Source organism: Anomaloglossus baeobatrachus, unplaced genomic scaffold, assembly GCF_048569485.1.
Source record: "Anomaloglossus baeobatrachus isolate aAnoBae1 unplaced genomic scaffold, aAnoBae1.hap1 Scaffold_3851, whole genome shotgun sequence".
NCBI lineage: Eukaryota > Metazoa > Chordata > Amphibia > Anura > Aromobatidae > Anomaloglossus > Anomaloglossus baeobatrachus.
In genome coordinates this window covers 15,134-40,409 of record NW_027443193.1, presented here as the reverse complement: position 1 = coordinate 40,409, position 25,276 = coordinate 15,134, and the positions used below count along the sequence as shown (strand labels likewise).

Here is a 25,276-nt window from a genome sequence, read left to right as displayed (position 1 = left end):
ACTCCCCTCCCCCTTGCAGTCTTTCCAATTCACGATACAAAAAGACGGACAGGACAGGTTGCCTGACTTTCCGTCACTGCCACCCTTTGCCATCCTTACCCGTAGAAAGCCCTTTCATCATCCCCAAACCCTAATCTTTTCCCTTTCCTTCCCAGCCCCCAAACCCTGCCCTCTGTACCTTTCTCACCACCCGCTTCCCTTCTCCTGTCATCCCCCTACCACCCGGGAAAAAAAGAGATTGCCCCCTCCTTCCACTAGCCCACCCTCCCACCCAAAGAACAACTTCTTCTGCGCAGCTTGTTTTCTAGGCAGCAGCGCTATTGTGATGTCATCGGGGGGCATTGTGACAAGCCGCCAGTGTTCCGTCTCTTCATGTTGTGCACAGTTCAAACGGAAAATACATCAACAGGCAGACTACAGAAAAGCTTACTATCAAAGGTTAGAGGGGGGCTTTCTCAGAGGGCTTTTTACAGTTTTTCTATTCCCAATTAGCCGTTTAAGTGTACTTATTGAAAGTAGTAATTCTTTCATAGGCCGCCCTTTCTTAGTATTTGACGTTCCTTATATTGCGGTATGAGGCTTCGCAGTAGGTTGCAAACATTCATCACCCATGACTGTCCCCAATTGAGCTCAGAAGCTCAATGTCTATCATGACCTCTCTTTTAGAATGTCCAAGAGCAAGCAAACTATTCCTCCAGGAGAGGGCGCCAACAGACTACTAAAGAGATCATCATTACTCAAAGAAAACCCCAAAAACCAATGCATGATAGGAATAAACAGGTAACTTTCTTTGGAGTGGAAGCGGAGAGATCGCACCAGATGCCAATTCTAGATGTTATCACACCTGTGGTCACTGCAGCAGCAGGTGAATCCACTTTGTCCAAAAGGGATCTATTCCATTCAATTGCAAATGATCTAGATAAGACAGAGAACTGCAGCACGGGGACATAGCCGAGTTGGTCAGGTTGAGTGGTGATGAGTTTGCTATTTGGATGAATAAAGAAAGTCAAAAGTGTGAAAGATAAAAAACAAAAGGAGGAAGTGTGAAAAGTGAATGGGCCAAATTGAGGTGCATATGAAGACGTATGCTTTCTTCCAATTCATTAAATCGGGCTAATATGAATCAGGTGAATTGAGTTCTGCTTTTGGAAACTGGGTTAAGAAGGGGTGCACCGTTCCTGGAGGTACTGCAATACCAGGTCAATGCGTGGAGTGGACAGAGCAAGCTCTTTTTCCATCTCCCTGTTCTAAAAATCCATTTAATATATGGTCCCCAGATAGGGGACGTATCAGATATTAAACTGATAAGAACAGATACTACACTTGATCTTAGCCAAAAGGCCGAGAAGCGATAACCAGAATTGGTTTGGGCCTCGAGTGGCACCCTGGCCTATGCCGGACACATCTTAGGGAGAGAGAGCGAGAGGGAGACAAACCCACGCCTACACAAGACATTTTGTCACCCAAGCCAACCCTTGAAAAGGCTGCTTTGCAGAGCCAAAACAAGAAGAATGGTGCGTTTTGCAGCCGCCGCCCACTGCAATGAATCTGAATAACTCCTCCTTTAGGGCGCAAGCAACTCCCCTCCCCCTTGCAGTCTTTCCAATTCACGATACAAAAAGACGGACAGGACAGGTTGCCTGACTTTCCGTCACTGCCACCCTTTGCCATCCTTACCCGTAGAAAGCCCTTTCATCATCCCCAAACCCTAATCTTTTCCCTTTCCTTCCCAGCCCCCAAACCCTGCCCTCTGTACCTTTCTCACCACCCGCTTCCCTTCTCCTGTCATCCCCCTACCACCCGGGAAAAAAAGAGATTGCCCCCTCCTTCCACTAGCCCACCCTCCCACCCAAAGAACAACTTCTTCTGCGCAGCTTGTTTTCTAGGCAGCAGCGCTATTGTGATGTCATCGGGGGGCATTGTGACAAGCCGCCAGTGTTCCGTCTCTTCATGTTGTGCACAGTTCAAACGGAAAATACATCAACAGGCAGACTACAGAAAAGCTTACTATCAAAGGTTAGAGGGGGGCTTTCTCAGAGGGCTTTTTACAGTTTTTCTATTCCCAATTAGCCGTTTAAGTGTACTTATTGAAAGTAGTAATTCTTTCATAGGCCGCCCTTTCTTAGTATTTGACGTTCCTTATATTGCGGTATGAGGCTTCGCAGTAGGTTGCAAACATTCATCACCCATGACTGTCCCCAATTGAGCTCAGAAGCTCAATGTCTATCATGACCTCTCTTTTAGAATGTCCAAGAGCAAGCAAACTATTCCTCCAGGAGAGGGCGCCAACAGACTACTAAAGAGATCATCATTACTCAAAGAAAACCCCAAAAACCAATGCATGATAGGAATAAACAGGTAACTTTCTTTGGAGTGGAAGCGGAGAGATCGCACCAGATGCCAATTCTAGATGTTATCACACCTGTGGTCACTGCAGCAGCAGGTGAATCCACTTTGTCCAAAAGGGATCTATTCCATTCAATTGCAAATGATCTAGATAAGACAGAGAACTGCAGCACGGGGACATAGCCGAGTTGGTCAGGTTGAGTGGTGATGAGTTTGCTATTTGGATGAATAAAGAAAGTCAAAAGTGTGAAAGATAAAAAACAAAAGGAGGAAGTGTGAAAAGTGAATGGGCCAAATTGAGGTGCATATGAAGACGTATGCTTTCTTCCAATTCATTAAATCGGGCTAATATGAATCAGGTGAATTGAGTTCTGCTTTTGGAAACTGGGTTAAGAAGGGGTGCACCGTTCCTGGAGGTACTGCAATACCAGGTCAATGCGTGGAGTGGACAGAGCAAGCTCTTTTTCCATCTCCCTGTTCTAAAAATCCATTTAATATATGGTCCCCAGATAGGGGACATATCAGATATTAAACTGATAAGAACAGATACTACACTTGATCTTAGCCAAAAGGCCGAGAAGCGATAACCAGAATTGGTTTGGGCCTCGAGTGGCACCCTGGCCTATGCCGGACACATCTTAGGGAGAGAGAGCGAGAGGGAGACAAACCCACGCCTACACAAGACATTTTGTCACCCAAGCCAACCCTTGAAAAGGCTGCTTTGCAGAGCCAAAACAAGAAGAATGGTGCGTTTTGCAGCCGCCGCCCACTGCAATGAATCTGAATAACTCCTCCTTTAGGGCGCAAGCAACTCCCCTCCCCCTTGCAGTCTTTCCAATTCACGATACAAAAAGACGGACAGGACAGGTTGCCTGACTTTCCGTCACTGCCACCCTTTGCCATCCTTACCCGTAGAAAGCCCTTTCATCATCCCCAAACCCTAATCTTTTCCCTTTCCTTCCCAGCCCCCAAACCCTGCCCTCTGTACCTTTCTCACCACCCGCTTCCCTTCTCCTGTCATCCCCCTACCACCCGGGAAAAAAAGAGATTGCCCCCTCCTTCCACTAGCCCACCCTCCCACCCAAAGAACAACTTCTTCTGCGCAGCTTGTTTTCTAGGCAGCAGCGCTATTGTGATGTCATCGGGGGGCATTGTGACAAGCCGCCAGTGTTCCGTCTCTTCATGTTGTGCACAGTTCAAACGGAAAATACATCAACAGGCAGACTACAGAAAAGCTTACTATCAAAGGTTAGAGGGGGGCTTTCTCAGAGGGCTTTTTACAGTTTTTCTATTCCCAATTAGCCGTTTAAGTGTACTTATTGAAAGTAGTAATTCTTTCATAGGCCGCCCTTTCTTAGTATTTGACGTTCCTTATATTGCGGTATGAGGCTTCGCAGTAGGTTGCAAACATTCATCACCCATGACTGTCCCCAATTGAGCTCAGAAGCTCAATGTCTATCATGACCTCTCTTTTAGAATGTCCAAGAGCAAGCAAACTATTCCTCCAGGAGAGGGCGCCAACAGACTACTAAAGAGATCATCATTACTCAAAGAAAACCCCAAAAACCAATGCATGATAGGAATAAACAGGTAACTTTCTTTGGAGTGGAAGCGGAGAGATCGCACCAGATGCCAATTCTAGATGTTATCACACCTGTGGTCACTGCAGCAGCAGGTGAATCCACTTTGTCCAAAAGGGATCTATTCCATTCAATTGCAAATGATCTAGATAAGACAGAGAACTGCAGCACGGGGACATAGCCGAGTTGGTCAGGTTGAGTGGTGATGAGTTTGCTATTTGGATGAATAAAGAAAGTCAAAAGTGTGAAAGATAAAAAACAAAAGGAGGAAGTGTGAAAAGTGAATGGGCCAAATTGAGGTGCATATGAAGACGTATGCTTTCTTCCAATTCATTAAATCGGGCTAATATGAATCAGGTGAATTGAGTTCTGCTTTTGGAAACTGGGTTAAGAAGGGGTGCACCGTTCCTGGAGGTACTGCAATACCAGGTCAATGCGTGGAGTGGACAGAGCAAGCTCTTTTTCCATCTCCCTGTTCTAAAAATCCATTTAATATATGGTCCCCAGATAGGGGACGTATCAGATATTAAACTGATAAGAACAGATACTACACTTGATCTTAGCCAAAAGGCCGAGAAGCGATAACCAGAATTGGTTTGGGCCTCGAGTGGCACCCTGGCCTATGCCGGACACATCTTAGGGAGAGAGAGCGAGAGGGAGACAAACCCACGCCTACACAAGACATTTTGTCACCCAAGCCAACCCTTGAAAAGGCTGCTTTGCAGAGCCAAAACAAGAAGAATGGTGCGTTTTGCAGCCGCCGCCCACTGCAATGAATCTGAATAACTCCTCCTTTAGGGCGCAAGCAACTCCCCTCCCCCTTGCAGTCTTTCCAATTCACGATACAAAAAGACGGACAGGACAGGTTGCCTGACTTTCCGTCACTGCCACCCTTTGCCATCCTTACCCGTAGAAAGCCCTTTCATCATCCCCAAACCCTAATCTTTTCCCTTTCCTTCCCAGCCCCCAAACCCTGCCCTCTGTACCTTTCTCACCACCCGCTTCCCTTCTCCTGTCATCCCCCTACCACCCGGGAAAAAAAGAGATTGCCCCCCCCTTCCACTAGCCCACCCTCCCACCCAAAGAACAACTTCTTCTGCGCAGCTTGTTTTCTAGGCAGCAGCGCTATTGTGATGTCATCGGGGGGCATTGTGACAAGCCGCCAGTGTTCCGTCTCTTCATGTTGTGCACAGTTCAAACGGAAAATACATCAACAGGCAGACTACAGAAAAGCTTACTATCAAAGGTTAGAGGGGGGCTTTCTCAGAGGGCTTTTTACAGTTTTTCTATTCCCAATTAGCCGTTTAAGTGTACTTATTGAAAGTAGTAATTCTTTCATAGGCCGCCCTTTCTTAGTATTTGACGTTCCTTATATTGCGGTATGAGGCTTCGCAGTAGGTTGCAAACATTCATCACCCATGACTGTCCCCAATTGAGCTCAGAAGCTCAATGTCTATCATGACCTCTCTTTTAGAATGTCCAAGAGCAAGCAAACTATTCCTCCAGGAGAGGGCGCCAACAGACTACTAAAGAGATCATCATTACTCAAAGAAAACCCCAAAAACCAATGCATGATAGGAATAAACAGGTAACTTTCTTTGGAGTGGAAGCGGAGAGATCGCACCAGATGCCAATTCTAGATGTTATCACACCTGTGGTCACTGCAGCAGCAGGTGAATCCACTTTGTCCAAAAGGGATCTATTCCATTCAATTGCAAATGATCTAGATAAGACAGAGAACTGCAGCACGGGGACATAGCCGAGTTGGTCAGGTTGAGTGGTGATGAGTTTGCTATTTGGATGAATAAAGAAAGTCAAAAGTGTGAAAGATAAAAAACAAAAGGAGGAAGTGTGAAAAGTGAATGGGCCAAATTGAGGTGCATATGAAGACGTATGCTTTCTTCCAATTCATTAAATCGGGCTAATATGAATCAGGTGAATTGAGTTCTGCTTTTGGAAACTGGGTTAAGAAGGGGTGCACCGTTCCTGGAGGTACTGCAATACCAGGTCAATGCGTGGAGTGGACAGAGCAAGCTCTTTTTCCATCTCCCTGTTCTAAAAATCCATTTAATATATGGTCCCCAGATAGGGGACGTATCAGATATTAAACTGATAAGAACAGATACTACACTTGATCTTAGCCAAAAGGCCGAGAAGCGATAACCAGAATTGGTTTGGGCCTCGAGTGGCACCCTGGCCTATGCCGGACACATCTTAGGGAGAGAGAGCGAGAGGGAGACAAACCCACGCCTACACAAGACATTTTGTCACCCAAGCCAACCCTTGAAAAGGCTGCTTTGCAGAGCCAAAACAAGAAGAATGGTGCGTTTTGCAGCCGCCGCCCACTGCAATGAATCTGAATAACTCCTCCTTTAGGGCGCAAGCAACTCCCCTCCCCCTTGCAGTCTTTCCAATTCACGATACAAAAAGACGGACAGGACAGGTTGCCTGACTTTCCGTCACTGCCACCCTTTGCCATCCTTACCCGTAGAAAGCCCTTTCATCATCCCCAAACCCTAATCTTTTCCCTTTCCTTCCCAGCCCCCAAACCCTGCCCTCTGTACCTTTCTCACCACCCGCTTCCCTTCTCCTGTCATCCCCCTACCACCCGGGAAAAAAAGAGATTGCCCCCTCCTTCCACTAGCCCACCCTCCCACCCAAAGAACAACTTCTTCTGCGCAGCTTGTTTTCTAGGCAGCAGCGCTATTGTGATGTCATCGGGGGGCATTGTGACAAGCCGCCAGTGTTCCGTCTCTTCATGTTGTGCACAGTTCAAACGGAAAATACATCAACAGGCAGACTACAGAAAAGCTTACTATCAAAGGTTAGAGGGGGGCTTTCTCAGAGGGCTTTTTACAGTTTTTCTATTCCCAATTAGCCGTTTAAGTGTACTTATTGAAAGTAGTAATTCTTTCATAGGCCGCCCTTTCTTAGTATTTGACGTTCCTTATATTGCGGTATGAGGCTTCGCAGTAGGTTGCAAACATTCATCACCCATGACTGTCCCCAATTGAGCTCAGAAGCTCAATGTCTATCATGACCTCTCTTTTAGAATGTCCAAGAGCAAGCAAACTATTCCTCCAGGAGAGGGCGCCAACAGACTACTAAAGAGATCATCATTACTCAAAGAAAACCCCAAAAACCAATGCATGATAGGAATAAACAGGTAACTTTCTTTGGAGTGGAAGCGGAGAGATCGCACCAGATGCCAATTCTAGATGTTATCACACCTGTGGTCACTGCAGCAGCAGGTGAATCCACTTTGTCCAAAAGGGATCTATTCCATTCAATTGCAAATGATCTAGATAAGACAGAGAACTGCAGCACGGGGACATAGCCGAGTTGGTCAGGTTGAGTGGTGATGAGTTTGCTATTTGGATGAATAAAGAAAGTCAAAAGTGTGAAAGATAAAAAACAAAAGGAGGAAGTGTGAAAAGTGAATGGGCCAAATTGAGGTGCATATGAAGACGTATGCTTTCTTCCAATTCATTAAATCGGGCTAATATGAATCAGGTGAATTGAGTTCTGCTTTTGGAAACTGGGTTAAGAAGGGGTGCACCGTTCCTGGAGGTACTGCAATACCAGGTCAATGCGTGGAGTGGACAGAGCAAGCTCTTTTTCCATCTCCCTGTTCTAAAAATCCATTTAATATATGGTCCCCAGATAGGGGACGTATCAGATATTAAACTGATAAGAACAGATACTACACTTGATCTTAGCCAAAAGGCCGAGAAGCGATAACCAGAATTGGTTTGGGCCTCGAGTGGCACCCTGGCCTATGCCGGACACATCTTAGGGAGAGAGAGCGAGAGGGAGACAAACCCACGCCTACACAAGACATTTTGTCACCCAAGCCAACCCTTGAAAAGGCTGCTTTGCAGAGCCAAAACAAGAAGAATGGTGCGTTTTGCAGCCGCCGCCCACTGCAATGAATCTGAATAACTCCTCCTTTAGGGCGCAAGCAACTCCCCTCCCCCTTGCAGTCTTTCCAATTCACGATACAAAAAGACGGACAGGACAGGTTGCCTGACTTTCCGTCACTGCCACCCTTTGCCATCCTTACCCGTAGAAAGCCCTTTCATCATCCCCAAACCCTAATCTTTTCCCTTTCCTTCCCAGCCCCCAAACCCTGCCCTCTGTACCTTTCTCACCACCCGCTTCCCTTCTCCTGTCATCCCCCTACCACCCGGGAAAAAAAGAGATTGCCCCCTCCTTCCACTAGCCCACCCTCCCACCCAAAGAACAACTTCTTCTGCGCAGCTTGTTTTCTAGGCAGCAGCGCTATTGTGATGTCATCGGGGGGCATTGTGACAAGCCGCCAGTGTTCCGTCTCTTCATGTTGTGCACAGTTCAAACGGAAAATACATCAACAGGCAGACTACAGAAAAGCTTACTATCAAAGGTTAGAGGGGGGCTTTCTCAGAGGGCTTTTTACAGTTTTTCTATTCCCAATTAGCCGTTTAAGTGTACTTATTGAAAGTAGTAATTCTTTCATAGGCCGCCCTTTCTTAGTATTTGACGTTCCTTATATTGCGGTATGAGGCTTCGCAGTAGGTTGCAAACATTCATCACCCATGACTGTCCCCAATTGAGCTCAGAAGCTCAATGTCTATCATGACCTCTCTTTTAGAATGTCCAAGAGCAAGCAAACTATTCCTCCAGGAGAGGGCGCCAACAGACTACTAAAGAGATCATCATTACTCAAAGAAAACCCCAAAAACCAATGCATGATAGGAATAAACAGGTAACTTTCTTTGGAGTGGAAGCGGAGAGATCGCACCAGATGCCAATTCTAGATGTTATCACACCTGTGGTCACTGCAGCAGCAGGTGAATCCACTTTGTCCAAAAGGGATCTATTCCATTCAATTGCAAATGATCTAGATAAGACAGAGAACTGCAGCACGGGGACATAGCCGAGTTGGTCAGGTTGAGTGGTGATGAGTTTGCTATTTGGATGAATAAAGAAAGTCAAAAGTGTGAAAGATAAAAAACAAAAGGAGGAAGTGTGAAAAGTGAATGGGCCAAATTGAGGTGCATATGAAGACGTATGCTTTCTTCCAATTCATTAAATCGGGCTAATATGAATCAGGTGAATTGAGTTCTGCTTTTGGAAACTGGGTTAAGAAGGGGTGCACCGTTCCTGGAGGTACTGCAATACCAGGTCAATGCGTGGAGTGGACAGAGCAAGCTCTTTTTCCATCTCCCTGTTCTAAAAATCCATTTAATATATGGTCCCCAGATAGGGGACGTATCAGATATTAAACTGATAAGAACAGATACTACACTTGATCTTAGCCAAAAGGCCGAGAAGCGATAACCAGAATTGGTTTGGGCCTCGAGTGGCACCCTGGCCTATGCCGGACACATCTTAGGGAGAGAGAGCGAGAGGGAGACAAACCCACGCCTACACAAGACATTTTGTCACCCAAGCCAACCCTTGAAAAGGCTGCTTTGCAGAGCCAAAACAAGAAGAATGGTGCGTTTTGCAGCCGCCGCCCACTGCAATGAATCTGAATAACTCCTCCTTTAGGGCGCAAGCAACTCCCCTCCCCCTTGCAGTCTTTCCAATTCACGATACAAAAAGACGGACAGGACAGGTTGCCTGACTTTCCGTCACTGCCACCCTTTGCCATCCTTACCCGTAGAAAGCCCTTTCATCATCCCCAAACCCTAATCTTTTCCCTTTCCTTCCCAGCCCCCAAACCCTGCCCTCTGTACCTTTCTCACCACCCGCTTCCCTTCTCCTGTCATCCCCCTACCACCCGGGAAAAAAAGAGATTGCCCCCTCCTTCCACTAGCCCACCCTCCCACCCAAAGAACAACTTCTTCTGCGCAGCTTGTTTTCTAGGCAGCAGCGCTATTGTGATGTCATCGGGGGGCATTGTGACAAGCCGCCAGTGTTCCGTCTCTTCATGTTGTGCACAGTTCAAACGGAAAATACATCAACAGGCAGACTACAGAAAAGCTTACTATCAAAGGTTAGAGGGGGGCTTTCTCAGAGGGCTTTTTACAGTTTTTCTATTCCCAATTAGCCGTTTAAGTGTACTTATTGAAAGTAGTAATTCTTTCATAGGCCGCCCTTTCTTAGTATTTGACGTTCCTTATATTGCGGTATGAGGCTTCGCAGTAGGTTGCAAACATTCATCACCCATGACTGTCCCCAATTGAGCTCAGAAGCTCAATGTCTATCATGACCTCTCTTTTAGAATGTCCAAGAGCAAGCAAACTATTCCTCCAGGAGAGGGCGCCAACAGACTACTAAAGAGATCATCATTACTCAAAGAAAACCCCAAAAACCAATGCATGATAGGAATAAACAGGTAACTTTCTTTGGAGTGGAAGCGGAGAGATCGCACCAGATGCCAATTCTAGATGTTATCACACCTGTGGTCACTGCAGCAGCAGGTGAATCCACTTTGTCCAAAAGGGATCTATTCCATTCAATTGCAAATGATCTAGATAAGACAGAGAACTGCAGCACGGGGACATAGCCGAGTTGGTCAGGTTGAGTGGTGATGAGTTTGCTATTTGGATGAATAAAGAAAGTCAAAAGTGTGAAAGATAAAAAACAAAAGGAGGAAGTGTGAAAAGTGAATGGGCCAAATTGAGGTGCATATGAAGACGTATGCTTTCTTCCAATTCATTAAATCGGGCTAATATGAATCAGGTGAATTGAGTTCTGCTTTTGGAAACTGGGTTAAGAAGGGGTGCACCGTTCCTGGAGGTACTGCAATACCAGGTCAATGCGTGGAGTGGACAGAGCAAGCTCTTTTTCCATCTCCCTGTTCTAAAAATCCATTTAATATATGGTCCCCAGATAGGGGACGTATCAGATATTAAACTGATAAGAACAGATACTACACTTGATCTTAGCCAAAAGGCCGAGAAGCGATAACCAGAATTGGTTTGGGCCTCGAGTGGCACCCTGGCCTATGCCGGACACATCTTAGGGAGAGAGAGCGAGAGGGAGACAAACCCACGCCTACACAAGACATTTTGTCACCCAAGCCAACCCTTGAAAAGGCTGCTTTGCAGAGCCAAAACAAGAAGAATGGTGCGTTTTGCAGCCGCCGCCCACTGCAATGAATCTGAATAACTCCTCCTTTAGGGCGCAAGCAACTCCCCTCCCCCTTGCAGTCTTTCCAATTCACGATACAAAAAGACGGACAGGACAGGTTGCCTGACTTTCCGTCACTGCCACCCTTTGCCATCCTTACCCGTAGAAAGCCCTTTCATCATCCCCAAACCCTAATCTTTTCCCTTTCCTTCCCAGCCCCCAAACCCTGCCCTCTGTACCTTTCTCACCACCCGCTTCCCTTCTCCTGTCATCCCCCTACCACCCGGGAAAAAAAGAGATTGCCCCCTCCTTCCACTAGCCCACCCTCCCACCCAAAGAACAACTTCTTCTGCGCAGCTTGTTTTCTAGGCAGCAGCGCTATTGTGATGTCATCGGGGGGCATTGTGACAAGCCGCCAGTGTTCCGTCTCTTCATGTTGTGCACAGTTCAAACGGAAAATACATCAACAGGCAGACTACAGAAAAGCTTACTATCAAAGGTTAGAGGGGGGCTTTCTCAGAGGGCTTTTTACAGTTTTTCTATTCCCAATTAGTCGTTTAAGTGTACTTATTGAAAGTAGTAATTCTTTCATAGGCCGCCCTTTCTTAGTATTTGACGTTCCTTATATTGCGGTATGAGGCTTCGCAGTAGGTTGCAAACATTCATCACCCATGACTGTCCCCAATTGAGCTCAGAAGCTCAATGTCTATCATGACCTCTCTTTTAGAATGTCCAAGAGCAAGCAAACTATTCCTCCAGGAGAGGGCGCCAACAGACTACTAAAGAGATCATCATTACTCAAAGAAAACCCCAAAAACCAATGCATGATAGGAATAAACAGGTAACTTTCTTTGGAGTGGAAGCGGAGAGATCGCACCAGATGCCAATTCTAGATGTTATCACACCTGTGGTCACTGCAGCAGCAGGTGAATCCACTTTGTCCAAAAGGGATCTATTCCATTCAATTGCAAATGATCTAGATAAGACAGAGAACTGCAGCACGGGGACATAGCCGAGTTGGTCAGGTTGAGATGAGTTTGCTATTTGGATGAATAAAGAAAGTCAAAAGTGTGAAAGATAAAAAACAAAAGGAGGAAGTGTGAAAAGTGAATGGGCCAAATTGAGGTGCATATGAAGACGTATGCTTTCTTCCAATTCATTAAATCGGGCTAATATGAATCAGGTGAATTGAGTTCTGCTTTTGGAAACTGGGTTAAGAAGGGGTGCACCGTTCCTGGAGGTACTGCAATACCAGGTCAATGCGTGGAGTGGACAGAGCAAGCTCTTTTTCCATCTCCCTGTTCTAAAAATCCATTTAATATATGGTCCCCAGATAGGGGACGTATCAGATATTAAACTGATAAGAACAGATACTACACTTGATCTTAGCCAAAAGGCCGAGAAGCGATAACCAGAATTGGTTTGGGCCTCGAGTGGCACCCTGGCCTATGCCGGACACATCTTAGGGAGAGAGAGCGAGAGGGAGACAAACCCACGCCTACACAAGACATTTTGTCACCCAAGCCAACCCTTGAAAAGGCTGCTTTGCAGAGCCAAAACAAGAAGAATGGTGCGTTTTGCAGCCGCCGCCCACTGCAATGAATCTGAATAACTCCTCCTTTAGGGCGCAAGCAACTCCCCTCCCCCTTGCAGTCTTTCCAATTCACGATACAAAAAGACGGACAGGACAGGTTGCCTGACTTTCCGTCACTGCCACCCTTTGCCATCCTTACCCGTAGAAAGCCCTTTCATCATCCCCAAACCCTAATCTTTTCCCTTTCCTTCCCAGCCCCCAAACCCTGCCCTCTGTACCTTTCTCACCACCCGCTTCCCTTCTCCTGTCATCCCCCTACCACCCGGGAAAAAAAGAGATTGCCCCCTCCTTCCACTAGCCCACCCTCCCACCCAAAGAACAACTTCTTCTGCGCAGCTTGTTTTCTAGGCAGCAGCGCTATTGTGATGTCATCGGGGGGCATTGTGACAAGCCGCCAGTGTTCCGTCTCTTCATGTTGTGCACAGTTCAAACGGAAAATACATCAACAGGCAGACTACAGAAAAGCTTACTATCAAAGGTTAGAGGGGGGCTTTCTCAGAGGGCTTTTTACAGTTTTTCTATTCCCAATTAGCCGTTTAAGTGTACTTATTGAAAGTAGTAATTCTTTCATAGGCCGCCCTTTCTTAGTATTTGACGTTCCTTATATTGCGGTATGAGGCTTCGCAGTAGGTTGCAAACATTCATCACCCATGACTGTCCCCAATTGAGCTCAGAAGCTCAATGTCTATCATGACCTCTCTTTTAGAATGTCCAAGAGCAAGCAAACTATTCCTCCAGGAGAGGGCGCCAACAGACTACTAAAGAGATCATCATTACTCAAAGAAAACCCCAAAAACCAATGCATGATAGGAATAAACAGGTAACTTTCTTTGGAGTGGAAGCGGAGAGATCGCACCAGATGCCAATTCTAGATGTTATCACACCTGTGGTCACTGCAGCAGCAGGTGAATCCACTTTGTCCAAAAGGGATCTATTCCATTCAATTGCAAATGATCTAGATAAGACAGAGAACTGCAGCTCGGGGACATAGCCGAGTTGGTCAGGTTGAGTGGTGATGAGTTTGCTATTTGGATGAATAAAGAAAGTCAAAAGTGTGAAAGATAAAAAACAAAAGGAGGAAGTGTGAAAAGTGAATGGGCCAAATTGAGGTGCATATGAAGACGTATGCTTTCTTCCAATTCATTAAATCGGGCTAATATGAATCAGGTGAATTGAGTTCTGCTTTTGGAAACTGGGTTAAGAAGGGGTGCACCGTTCCTGGAGGTACTGCAATACCAGGTCAATGCGTGGAGTGGACAGAGCAAGCTCTTTTTCCATCTCCCTGTTCTAAAAATCCATTTAATATATGGTCCCCAGATAGGGGACGTATCAGATATTAAACTGATAAGAACAGATACTACACTTGATCTTAGCCAAAAGGCCGAGAAGCGATAACCAGAATTGGTTTGGGCCTCGAGTGGCACCCTGGCCTATGCCGGACACATCTTAGGGAGAGAGAGCGAGAGGGAGACAAACCCACGCCTACACAAGACATTTTGTCACCCAAGCCAACCCTTGAAAAGGCTGCTTTGCAGAGCCAAAACAAGAAGAATGGTGCGTTTTGCAGCCGCCGCCCACTGCAATGAATCTGAATAACTCCTCCTTTAGGGCGCAAGCAACTCCCCTCCCCCTTGCAGTCTTTCCAATTCACGATACAAAAAGACGGACAGGACAGGTTGCCTGACTTTCCGTCACTGCCACCCTTTGCCATCCTTACCCGTAGAAAGCCCTTTCATCATCCCCAAACCCTAATCTTTTCCCTTTCCTTCCCAGCCCCCAAACCCTGCCCTCTGTACCTTTCTCACCACCCGCTTCCCTTCTCCTGTCATCCCCCTACCACCCGGGAAAAAAAGAGATTGCCCCCTCCTTCCACTAGCCCACCCTCCCACCCAAAGAACAACTTCTTCTGCGCAGCTTGTTTTCTAGGCAGCAGCGCTATTGTGATGTCATCGGGGGGCATTGTGACAAGCCGCCAGTGTTCCGTCTCTTCATGTTGTGCACAGTTCAAACGGAAAATACATCAACAGGCAGACTACAGAAAAGCTTACTATCAAAGGTTAGAGGGGGGCTTTCTCAGAGGGCTTTTTACAAGTTTTTCTATTCCCAATTAGCCGTTTAAGTGTACTTATTGAAAGTAGTAATTCTTTCATAGGCCGCCCTTTCTTAGTATTTGACGTTCCTTATATTGCGGTATGAGGCTTCGCAGTAGGTTGCAAACATTCATCACCCATGACTGTCCCCAATTGAGCTCAGAAGCTCAATGTCTATCATGACCTCTCTTTTAGAATGTCCAAGAGCAAGCAAACTATTCCTCCAGGAGAGGGCGCCAACAGACTACTAAAGAGATCATCATTACTCAAAGAAAACCCCAAAAACCAATGCATGATAGGAATAAACAGGTAACTTTCTTTGGAGTGGAAGCGGAGAGATCGCACCAGATGCCAATTCTAGATGTTATCACACCTGTGGTCACTGCAGCAGCAGGTGAATCCACTTTGTCCAAAAGGGATCTATTCCATTCAATTGCAAATGATCTAGATAAGACAGAGAACTGCAGCACGGGGACATAGCCGAGTTGGTCAGGTTGAGTGGTGATGAGTTTGCTATTTGGATGAATAAAGAAAGTCAAAAGTGTGAAAGATAAAAAACAAAAGGAGGAAGTGTGAAAAGTGAATGGGCCAAATTGAGGTGCATATGAAGACGTATGCTTTCTTCCAATTCATTAAATCGGGCTAATATGAATCAGGTGAATTGAGTTCTGCTTTTGGAAACTGGGTTAAGAAGGGGTGCACCGTTCCTGGAGGTACTGCAATACCAGGTCAATGCGTGGAGTGGACAGAGCAAGCTCTTTTTCCATCTCCCTTTCTAAAAATCCATTTAATATATGGTCCCCAGATAGGGGACGTATCAGATATTAAACTGATAAGAACAGATACTACACTTGATCTTAGCCAAAAGGCCGAGAAGCGATAACCAGAATTGGTTTGGGCCTCGAGTGGGCACCCTGGCCTATGCCGGACACATCTTAGGGAGAGAGAGCGAGAGGGAGACAAACCCACGCCTACACAAGACATTTTGTCACCCAAGCCAACCCTTGAAAAGGCTGCTTTGCAGAGCCAAAACAAGAAGAATGGTGCGTTTTGCAGCCGCCGCCCACTGCAATGAATCTGAATAACTCCTCCTTAGGGCGCAAGCAACTCCCTCCCCCTTGCAGTCTTTCCAATTCACGATACAAAAAGACGGACAGGACAGGTTGCCTGACTTTCCGTCACTGCCACCCTTTGCCATCCTTACCCGTAGAAAGCCCTTTCATCATCCCCAAACCCTAATCTTTTCCCTTTCCTTCCCAGCCCCCAAACCCTGCCCTCTGTACCTTTCTCACCACCCGCTTCCCTTCTCCTGTCATCCCCCTACCACCCCGGGAAAAAAAGAGATTGCCCCCTCCTTCCACTAGCCCACCCTCCCACCCCAAAGAACAACTTCTTCTGCGCAGCTTGTTTTCTAGGCAGCAGCGCTATTGTGATGTCATCGGGGGGCATTGTGACAAGCCGCCAGTGTTCCGTCTCTTCATGTTGTGCACAGTTCAAACGGAAAATACATCAACAGGCAGACTACAGAAAAGCTTACTATCAAAGGTTAGAGGGGGGCTTTCTCAGAGGGCTTTTTACAGTTTTTCTATTCCCAATTAGCCGTTTAAGTGTACTTATTGAAAGTAGTAATTCTTTCATAGGCCGCCCTTTCTTAGTATTTGACGGTTCCTTATATTGCGGTATGAGGCTTCGCAGTAGGTTGCAAACATTCATCACCCATGACTGTCCCAATTGAGCTCAGAAGCTCAATTGTCTATCATGACCTCTCTTTTAGAATGTCCAAGAGCAAGCAAACTATTCCTCCAGGAGAGGGCGCCAACAGACTACTAAAGAGATCATCATTACTCAAAGGAAAACCCCAAAAACCAATGCATGATAGGAATAAACAGGTAACTTTCCTTTGGAGTGGAAGCGGAGAGATCGCACCAGATGCCAATTCTAGATGTTATCACACCTGTGGTCACTGCAGCAGCAGGTGAATCCACTTTGTCCAAAAGGGATCTATTCCATTCAATTGCAAATGATCTAGATAAGACAGAGAACTGCCAGCACGGGGACATAGCCGAGTTGGTCAGGTTGAGTGGTGATGAGTTTGCTATTTGGATGAATAAAGAAAGTCAAAAGTGTGAAAGATAAAAAACAAAAGGAGGAAGTGTGAAAAGTGAATGGGGCCAAATTGAGGTGCATATGAAGACGTATGCTTTCTTCCAATTCATTAAATCGGGCTAATATGAATCAGGTGAATTGAGTTCTGCTTTTGAAACTGGGTTAAGAAGGGGTGCACCGTTCCTGGAGGTACTGCAATACCAGGTCAATGCGTGGAGTGGACAGAGCAAGCTCTTTTTCCATCTCCCTGTTCTAAAAATCCATTTAATATATGGTCCCCAGATAGGGGACGTATCAGATATTAAAACTGATAAGAACAGATACTACACTTGATCTTAGCCAAAAGGCCGAGAAGCGATAACCAGAAATTGGTTTGGGCCTCGAGTGGCACCCTGGCCTATGCCGGACACATCTTAGGGAGAGAGAGCGAGAGGGAGACAAACCCACGCCTACACAAGACATTTTGTCCACCCAAGCCAACCCTTGAAAAGGCTGCTTTGCAGAGCCAAACAAGAAGAATGGTGCGTTTTGCAGCCGCCGCCCACTGCATTGAATCTGAATAACTCCTCCTTTAGGGCGCAAGCAACTCCCCTCCCCCTTGCAGTCTTTCCAATTCACGATACAAAAAGACGGACAGGACAGGTTGCCTGACTTTCCGTCACTGCCACCCTTTGCCATCCTTACCCGTAGAAAGCCCTTTCATCATCCCCAAACCCTAATCTTTTCCCTTTCCTTCCCAGCCCCCAAACCCTGCCCTCTGTACCTTTCTCACCACCCGCTTCCCTTCTCCTGTCATCCCCCTACCACCCGGGAAAAAAAGAGATTGCCCCCTCCTTCCACTAGCCCACCCTCCCACCCAAAGAACAACTTCTTCTGCGCAGCTTGTTTTCTAGGCAGCAGCGCTATTGTGATGTCATCGGGGGGCATTGTGACAAGCCGCCAGTGTTCCGTCTCTTCATGTGTGCACAGTTCAAACGGAAAATACATCAACAGGCAGACTACAGAAAAGCTTACTATCAAAGGTTAGAGGGGGGCTTTCTCAGAGGGCTTTTTTACAGTTTTTCTATTCCCAATTAGCCGTTTAAGTGTACTTATTGAAAGTAGTAATTCTTTCATAGGCCGCCCTTTCTTAGTATTGACGTTCCTTATATTGCGGTATGAGGCTTCGCAGTAGGTTGCAAACATTCATCACCCATGACTGTCCCCAATTGAGCTCAGAAGCTCAATGTCTACCATGACCTCTCTTTTAGAATGTCCAAGAGCAAGCAAACTATTCCTCCAGGAGAGGGCGCCAACAGACTACTAAAGAGATCATCATTACTCAAAGAAAACCCAAAAACCAATGCATGATAGGAATAAACAGGTAACTTTCTTTGGAGTGGAAGCGGAGAGATCGCACCAGATGCCAATTCTAGATGTTATCACACCTGTGGTCACTGCAGCAGCAGGTGAATCCACTTTGTCCAAAAGGGATCTATTCCATTCAATTGCAAATGATCTAGATAAGACAGAGAACTGCAGCACGGGGACATAGCCGAGTGGGTCAGGTTGAGTGGTGATGAGTTTGCTATTTGGATGAATAAAGAAAGTCAAAAGTGTGAAAGATAAAAAACAAAAGGAGGCAAGTGTGAAAAGTGAATGGGGCAAATTGAGGTGCATATGAAGACGTATGCTTTCTTCCAATTCATTAAATCGGGCTAATATGAATCAGGTGAATTGAGTTCTGCTTTTGGAAACTGGGTAAGAAGGGGTGCAACCGTTCCTGGAGGTACTGCAATACCAGGTCAATGCCGTGGAGTGGACAGAGCAAGCTCTTTTTTCCATCTCCCTGTTCTAAAATCCATTTAATATATGGTCCCCCAGATAGGGGACGTATCAGATATTAAACTGATAAGAACAGATACTACACTTGATCTTAGCCAAAAGGCCGAGAAGCGATAACCAGAATTGGTTTGGGCCTCGGAGTGGCACCCTGGCCTATGCCGGACACATCTTAGGGAGAGAGAGCGAGAGGGAGACAAACCCACGCCTACACAAGACATTTTGTCACCCAAGCCAACCTTGAAAAGGCTGCTTTGCAGAGCCAAAACAAGAAGAATGGTGCGTTTGCAGCCGCCGCCCACTGCAATGAATCTGAATAACTCCTCCTTTAGGCGCAAGCAACTCCCCTCCCCCTTGCAGGTCTTTCAATTCACGATACAAAAAGACGGACAGGACAGGTTGCCTGACTTTCCGTCACTGCCACCCTTTGCCATCCTTACCCGTAGAAAGCCCTTTCATCATCCCCAAACCCTAATCTTTTCCCTTTCCTTCCCAGCCCCCAAACCCTGCCCTCTGTACCTTCTCACCACCCGCTTCCCTTCTCCTGTCATCCCCCTACCACACCGGGAAAAAAAGAGATTGCCCCCTCCTTCCACTAGCCCACCCTCCCACCCAAAGAACAACTTCTTCTGCGCAGCTTGTTTTCTAGGCAGCAGCGCTATTGTGATGTCATCGGGGGGCATTGTGACAAGCCGCCAGTGTTCCGTCTCTTCATGTTGTGCACAGTTCAAACGGAAAATACATCAACAGGCAGACTACAGAAAAGCTTACTATCAAAGGTTAGAGGGGGGCTTTCTCAGAGGGCTTTTTACAGTTTTTCTATTCCCAATTAGCCGTTTAAGTGTACTTATTGAAAGTAGTAATTCTTTCATAGGCGCCTTTCTTCTTAGTATTTGACGTTCCTTATATTGCGGTATGAGGCTTCGCAGTAGGTTGCAAACATTCATCACCCATGACTGTCCCCAATTGAGCTCAGAAGCTCAATGTCTATCATGACCTCTCTTTTAGAATGTCCAAGAGCAAGCAAACTATTCCTCCAGGAGAGGGCGCCAACAGACTACTAAAGAGATCATCATTACTCAAAGAAAACCCCAAAAACCAATGCATGATAGGAATAAACAGGTAACTTTCTTTGGAGTGGAAGCGGAGAGATCGCACCCAGATGCCAATTCTAGATGTTATCACACTCTGTGGTCACTGCAGCAGCAGGTGAATCCACTTTGTCCAAAAGGGATCTAATTCCATTCAATTGCAAATGATCTAGATAAGACAGAGAACTGCAGCACGGGGACATAGCCGAGTTGGTCAGGTTGAGTGGTGATGTGTTTGCTATTTGGATGAATAAAGAAAGTCAAAAGTGTGAAAGATAAAAAACAAAAGGAGGAAGTGTGAAAAGTGAATGGGCCAAATTGAGGTGCATATGAAGACGTATGCTTTCTTCCAATTCATTAAATCGGGCTAATATGAATCAGGTGAATTGAGTTCTGCTTTGGAAACTGGGTTAAGAAGGGGTGCACCGTTCCTGGAGGTACTGCAATACCAGGTCAATGCGTGGAGTGGACAGAGCAAGCTCTTTTTCCATCTCCCCTGTTCTAAAAATCCATTTAATATATGGTCCCCCAGATAGGGGACGTATCAGATATTAAACTGATAAGAACAGATACTACACTTGATCTTAGCCAAAAGGCCGAGAAGCGATAACCAGAATTGGGTTTGGGCCTCGAGTGGCACCCTGGCCTATGCCGGACACATCTTAGGGAGAGAGAGCGAGAGGGAGACAAACCCCACGCCTACACAAGACATTTTGTCACCCAAGCCAACCCTTGAAAAGGCTGCTTTGCAGAGCCAAAACAAGAAGAATGGTGCGTTTTGCAGCCGCCGCCCACTGCAATGAATCTGAATAACTCCTCCTTTAGGGCGCAAGCAACTCCCCTCCCCCTTGCAGTCTTTCCAATTCACGATACAAAAAGACGGACAGGACAGGTTGCCTGACTTTCCGTCACTGCCACCCTTTGCCATCCTTACCCGTAGAAAGCCCTTTCATCATCCCCAAACCCTAATCTTTTCCCTTTCCTTCCCAGCCCCCAAACCCTGCCCTCTGTACCTTTCTCACCACCCGCTTCCCTTCTCCTGTCATCCCCCTACCACCCGGGAAAAAAAGAGATTGCCCCCTCCTTCCACTAGCCCACCCTCCCACCCAAAGAACAACTTCTTCTGCGCAGCTTGTTTTCTAGGCAGCAGCGCTATTGTGATGTCATCGGGGGGCATTGTGACAAGCCGCCAGTGTTCCGTCTCTTCATGTTGTGCACAGTTCAAACGGAAAATACATCAACAGGCAGACTACAGAAAAGCTTACTATCAAAGGTTAGAGGGGGGCTTTCTCAGAGGGCTTTTTACAGTTTTTCTATTCCCAATTAGCCGTTTAAGTGTACTTATTGAAAGTAGTAATTCTTTCATAGGCCGCCCTTTCTTAGTATTTGACGTTCCTTATATTGCGGTATGAGGCTTCGCAGTAGGTTGCAAACATTCATCACCCATGACTGTCCCCAATTGAGCTCAGAAGCTCAATGTCTATCATGACCTCTCTTTTAGCATGTCCAAGAGCAAGCAAACTATTCCTCCAGGAGAGGGCGCCAACAGACTACTAAAGAGATCATCATTACTCAAAGAAAACCCCAAAAACCAATGCATGATAGGAATAAACAGGTAACTTTCTTTGGAGTGGAAGCGGAGAGATCGCACCAGATGCCAATTCTAGATGTTATCACACCTGTGGTCACTGCAGCAGCAGGTGAATCCACTTTGTCCAAAAGGGATCTATTCCATTCAATTGCAAATGATCTAGATAAGACAGAGAACTGCAGCACGGGGACATAGCCGAGTTGGTCAGGTTGAGTGGTGATGAGTTTGCTATTTGGATGAATAAAGAAAGTCAAAAGTGTGAAAGATAAAAAACAAAAGGAGGAAGTGTGAAAAGTGAATGGGCCAAATTGAGGTGCATATGAAGACGTATGCTTTCTTCCAATTCATTAAATCGGGCTAATATGAATCAGGTGAATTGAGTTCTGCTTTTGGAAACTGGGTTAAGAAGGGGTGCACCGTTCCTGGAGGTACTGCAATACCAGGTCAATGCGTGGAGTGGACAGAGCAAGCTCTTTTTCCATCTCCCTGTTCTAAAAATCCATTTAATATATGGTCCCCAGATAGGGGACGTATCAGATATTAAACTGATAAGAACAGATACTACACTTGATCTTAGCCAAAAGGCCGAGAAGCGATAACCAGAATTGGTTTGGGCCTCGAGTGGCACCCTGGCCTATGCCGGACACATCTTAGGGAGAGAGAGCGAGAGGGAGACAAACCCACGCCTACACAAGACATTTTGTCACCCAAGCCAACCCTTGAAAAGGCTGCTTTGCAGAGCCAAAACAAGAAGAATGGTGCGTTTTGCAGCCGCCGCCCACTGCAATGAATCTGAATAACTCCTCCTTTAGGGCGCAAGCAACTCCCCTCCCCCTTGCAGTCTTTCCAATTCACGATACAAAAAGACGGACAGGACAGGTTGCCTGACTTTCCGTCACTGCCACCCTTTGCCATCCTTACCCGTAGAAAGCCCTTTCATCATCCCCAAACCCTAATCTTTTCCCTTTCCTTCCCAGCCCCCAAACCCTGCCCTCTGTACCTTTCTCACCACCCGCTTCCCTTCTCCTGTCATCCCCCTACCACCCGGGAAAAAAAGAGATTGCCCCCTCCTTCCACTAGCCCACCCTCCCACCCAAAGAACAACTTCTTCTGCGCAGCTTGTTTTCTAGGCAGCAGCGCTATTGTGATGTCATCGGGGGGCATTGTGACAAGCCGCCAGTGTTCCGTCTCTTCATGTTGTGCACAGTTCAAACGGAAAATACATCAACAGGCAGACTACAGAAAAGCTTACTATCAAAGGTTAGAGGGGGGCTTTCTCAGAGGGCTTTTTACAGTTTTTCTATTCCCAATTAGCCGTTTAAGTGTACTTATTGAAAGTAGTAATTCTTTCATAGGCCGCCCTTTCTTAGTATTTGACGTTCCTTATATTGCGGTATGAGGCTTCGCAGTAGGTTGCAAACATTCATCACCCATGACTGTCCCCAATTGAGCTCAGAAGCTCAATGTCTATCATGACCTCTCTTTTAGAATGTCCAAGAGCAAGCAAACTATTCCTCCAGGAGAGGGCGCCAACAGACTACTAAAGAGATCATCATTACTCAAAGAAAACCCCAAAAACCAATGCATGATAGGAATAAACAGGTAACTTTCTTTGGAGTGGAAGCGGAGAGATCGCACCAGATGCCAATTCTAGATGTTATCACACCTGTGGTCACTGCAGCAGCAGGTGAATCCACTTTGTCCAAAAGGGATCTATTCCATTCAATTGCAAATGATCTAGATAAGACAGAGAACTGCAGCACGGGGACATAGCCGAGTTGGTCAGGTTGAGTGGTGATGAGTTTGCTATTTGGATGAATAAAGAAAGTCAAAAGTGTGAAAGATAAAAAACAAAAGGAGGAAGTGTGAAAAGTGAATGGGCCAAATTGAGGTGCATATGAAGACGTATGCTTTCTTCCAATTCATTAAATCGGGCTAATATGAATCAGGTGAATTGAGTTCTGCTTTTGGAAACTGGGTTAAGAAGGGGTGCACCGTTCCTGGAGGTACTGCAATACCAGGTCAATGCGTGGAGTGGACAGAGCAAGCTCTTTTTCCATCTCCCTGTTCTAAAAATCCATTTAATATATGGTCCCCAGATAGGGGACGTATCAGATATTAAACTGATAAGAACAGATTTTTGATTTAATGAAGCTTTCCAAAGCACCACAAAAAATGCATGACCGAAGTCACACCAAAAACAGTGCAAAGGCTAGGATTCGTGTGGACCCCACCGTGAGGAGAGGGTCCCCAAAAATCAACCCCGTCCCTCCGAGCCAGAAGGCCACAGCAAGGGTCAGGGATCTTCGGTGCTCCCCCAAGCCGAAGCCTGGTTGAGCCTTGTCGTTGCTCCCAGCGTCCACCCAGGCATCTTACCCAAGTGGAGTAGAGAGCTACTAGTTGTTGGTTTCGCAGCCAAAACTGCCCGGACCGTCAACCGGTGTTGGTTTCTCAGCCCAAGGCTAACCGGACCTCCAACCGGGTGTTGGTTTCTCAGCCGAAGCTGACCCAGACCTCCAACCGGGTGTTGGTTTCTCAGCCGAAGCTGACCCAGACCTCCAACCGGGTGTTAGTTTCTCAGCCCAAAGCTGACCAGACCTCCGACCGGGATTATAAAAATTTCCCTTCCTAGCCAGAAGGCCGGGATAGGATAATATGCTCAAAAAGTATGAAAAGGCAAGGTACGGTGTGCTACAGAGCCCAAGGCTTGCCGGGGTCCCAAGCCAGCAAGCTCAGACTCACTCCAGGGTCGTCAGTCCTGGGGCACGTTGTACCATAGCCCCCCACCCTTACTCAGTCTAATAGCCTCGATCCTGGTAGGGCCATGTTTTCCTCTAGATGAATATACTATCCACCCAGAGTACTAGCAAGTGCAACCTTCCAGTGTGCATTGTATCATTGTACTAAGGTGGCCTGGAGCTTAAACCACCTCTTCGAACAACACTACACTTGATCTTAGCCAAAAGGCCGAGAAGCGATAACCAGAATTGGTTTGGGCCTCGAGTGGCACCCTGGCCTATGCCGGACACATCTTAGGGAGAGAGAGCGAGAGGGAGACAAACCCACGCCTACACAAGACATTTTGTCACCCAAGCCAACCCTTGAAAAGGCTGCTTTGCAGAGCCAAAACAAGAAGAATGGTGCGTTTTGCAGCCGCCGCCCACTGCAATGAATCTGAATAACTCCTCCTTTAGGGCGCAAGCAACTCCCCTCCCCCTTGCAGTCTTTCCAATTCACGATACAAAAAGACGGACAGGACAGGTTGCCTGACTTTCCGTCACTGCCACCCTTTGCCATCCTTACCCGTAGAAAGCCCTTTCATCATCCCCAAACCCTAATCTTTTCCCTTTCCTTCCCAGCCCCCAAACCCTGCCCTCTGTACCTTTCTCACCACCCGCTTCCCTTCTCCTGTCATCCCCCTACCACCCGGGAAAAAAAGAGATTGCCCCCTCCTTCCACTAGCCCACCCTCCCACCCAAAGAACAACTTCTTCTGCGCAGCTTGTTTTCTAGGCAGCAGCGCTATTGTGATGTCATCGGGGGGCATTGTGACAAGCCGCCAGTGTTCCGTCTCTTCATGTTGTGCACAGTTCAAACGGAAAATACATCAACAGGCAGACTACAGAAAAGCTTACTATCAAAGGTTAGAGGGGGGCTTTCTCAGAGGGCTTTTTACAGTTTTTCTATTCCCAATTAGCCGTTTAAGTGTACTTATTGAAAGTAGTAATTCTTTCATAGGCCGCCCTTTCTTAGTATTTGACGTTCCTTATATTGCGGTATGAGGCTTCGCAGTAGGTTGCAAACATTCATCACCCATGACTGTCCCCAATTGAGCTCAGAAGCTCAATGTCTATCATGACCTCTCTTTTAGAATGTCCAAGAGCAAGCAAACTATTCCTCCAGGAGAGGGCGCCAACAGACTACTAAAGAGATCATCATTACTCAAAGAAAACCCCAAAAACCAATGCATGATAGGAATAAACAGGTAACTTTCTTTGG

The 25,276-nt window shown here is 46.6% G+C and overlaps 15 non-coding genes across 15 annotated transcripts; all 15 read right to left on the bottom strand.

The window, feature by feature from the left end:
• Nucleotides 1-1,162: 1,162 nt before the first annotated feature.
• On the bottom strand, nucleotides 1,163-1,353 carry LOC142275700 (U2 spliceosomal RNA). Its single transcript, XR_012739320.1, has one exon. It is a non-coding gene; the product is annotated as a U2 spliceosomal RNA (small nuclear RNA).
• Nucleotides 1,354-2,740: 1,387 nt separating this feature from the next.
• Nucleotides 2,741-2,931, bottom strand: LOC142275684 (U2 spliceosomal RNA). The gene has a single exon (XR_012739306.1). It is a non-coding gene; the product is annotated as a U2 spliceosomal RNA (small nuclear RNA).
• Nucleotides 2,932-4,318: 1,387 nt separating this feature from the next.
• On the bottom strand, nucleotides 4,319-4,509 carry LOC142275699 (U2 spliceosomal RNA). The gene has a single exon (XR_012739319.1). It is a non-coding gene; the product is annotated as a U2 spliceosomal RNA (small nuclear RNA).
• A 1,387-nt stretch (nucleotides 4,510-5,896) lies between these two features.
• On the bottom strand, nucleotides 5,897-6,087 carry LOC142275697 (U2 spliceosomal RNA). The gene has a single exon (XR_012739318.1). It is a non-coding gene; the product is annotated as a U2 spliceosomal RNA (small nuclear RNA).
• A 1,387-nt stretch (nucleotides 6,088-7,474) lies between these two features.
• On the bottom strand, nucleotides 7,475-7,665 carry LOC142275695 (U2 spliceosomal RNA). Its single transcript, XR_012739316.1, has one exon. It is a non-coding gene; the product is annotated as a U2 spliceosomal RNA (small nuclear RNA).
• A 1,387-nt stretch (nucleotides 7,666-9,052) lies between these two features.
• LOC142275694 (U2 spliceosomal RNA) lies at nucleotides 9,053-9,243 on the bottom strand. The gene has a single exon (XR_012739315.1). It is a non-coding gene; the product is annotated as a U2 spliceosomal RNA (small nuclear RNA).
• A 1,387-nt stretch (nucleotides 9,244-10,630) lies between these two features.
• Nucleotides 10,631-10,821, bottom strand: LOC142275693 (U2 spliceosomal RNA). Its single transcript, XR_012739314.1, has one exon. It is a non-coding gene; the product is annotated as a U2 spliceosomal RNA (small nuclear RNA).
• A 1,382-nt stretch (nucleotides 10,822-12,203) lies between these two features.
• Nucleotides 12,204-12,394, bottom strand: LOC142275692 (U2 spliceosomal RNA). Its single transcript, XR_012739313.1, has one exon. It is a non-coding gene; the product is annotated as a U2 spliceosomal RNA (small nuclear RNA).
• Nucleotides 12,395-13,781: 1,387 nt separating this feature from the next.
• LOC142275691 (U2 spliceosomal RNA) lies at nucleotides 13,782-13,972 on the bottom strand. The gene has a single exon (XR_012739312.1). It is a non-coding gene; the product is annotated as a U2 spliceosomal RNA (small nuclear RNA).
• A 1,388-nt stretch (nucleotides 13,973-15,360) lies between these two features.
• Nucleotides 15,361-15,550, bottom strand: LOC142275711 (U2 spliceosomal RNA). The gene has a single exon (XR_012739330.1). It is a non-coding gene; the product is annotated as a U2 spliceosomal RNA (small nuclear RNA).
• Nucleotides 15,551-16,942: 1,392 nt separating this feature from the next.
• LOC142275712 (U2 spliceosomal RNA) lies at nucleotides 16,943-17,134 on the bottom strand. Its single transcript, XR_012739331.1, has one exon. It is a non-coding gene; the product is annotated as a U2 spliceosomal RNA (small nuclear RNA).
• A 1,386-nt stretch (nucleotides 17,135-18,520) lies between these two features.
• On the bottom strand, nucleotides 18,521-18,714 carry LOC142275714 (U2 spliceosomal RNA). Its single transcript, XR_012739333.1, has one exon. It is a non-coding gene; the product is annotated as a U2 spliceosomal RNA (small nuclear RNA).
• Nucleotides 18,715-20,102: 1,388 nt separating this feature from the next.
• Nucleotides 20,103-20,295, bottom strand: LOC142275713 (U2 spliceosomal RNA). The gene has a single exon (XR_012739332.1). It is a non-coding gene; the product is annotated as a U2 spliceosomal RNA (small nuclear RNA).
• Nucleotides 20,296-21,684: 1,389 nt separating this feature from the next.
• On the bottom strand, nucleotides 21,685-21,875 carry LOC142275690 (U2 spliceosomal RNA). Its single transcript, XR_012739311.1, has one exon. It is a non-coding gene; the product is annotated as a U2 spliceosomal RNA (small nuclear RNA).
• Nucleotides 21,876-23,262: 1,387 nt separating this feature from the next.
• LOC142275716 (U2 spliceosomal RNA) lies at nucleotides 23,263-23,455 on the bottom strand. The gene has a single exon (XR_012739334.1). It is a non-coding gene; the product is annotated as a U2 spliceosomal RNA (small nuclear RNA).
• Between the last annotated feature and the right edge of the window lie 1,821 nt (nucleotides 23,456-25,276).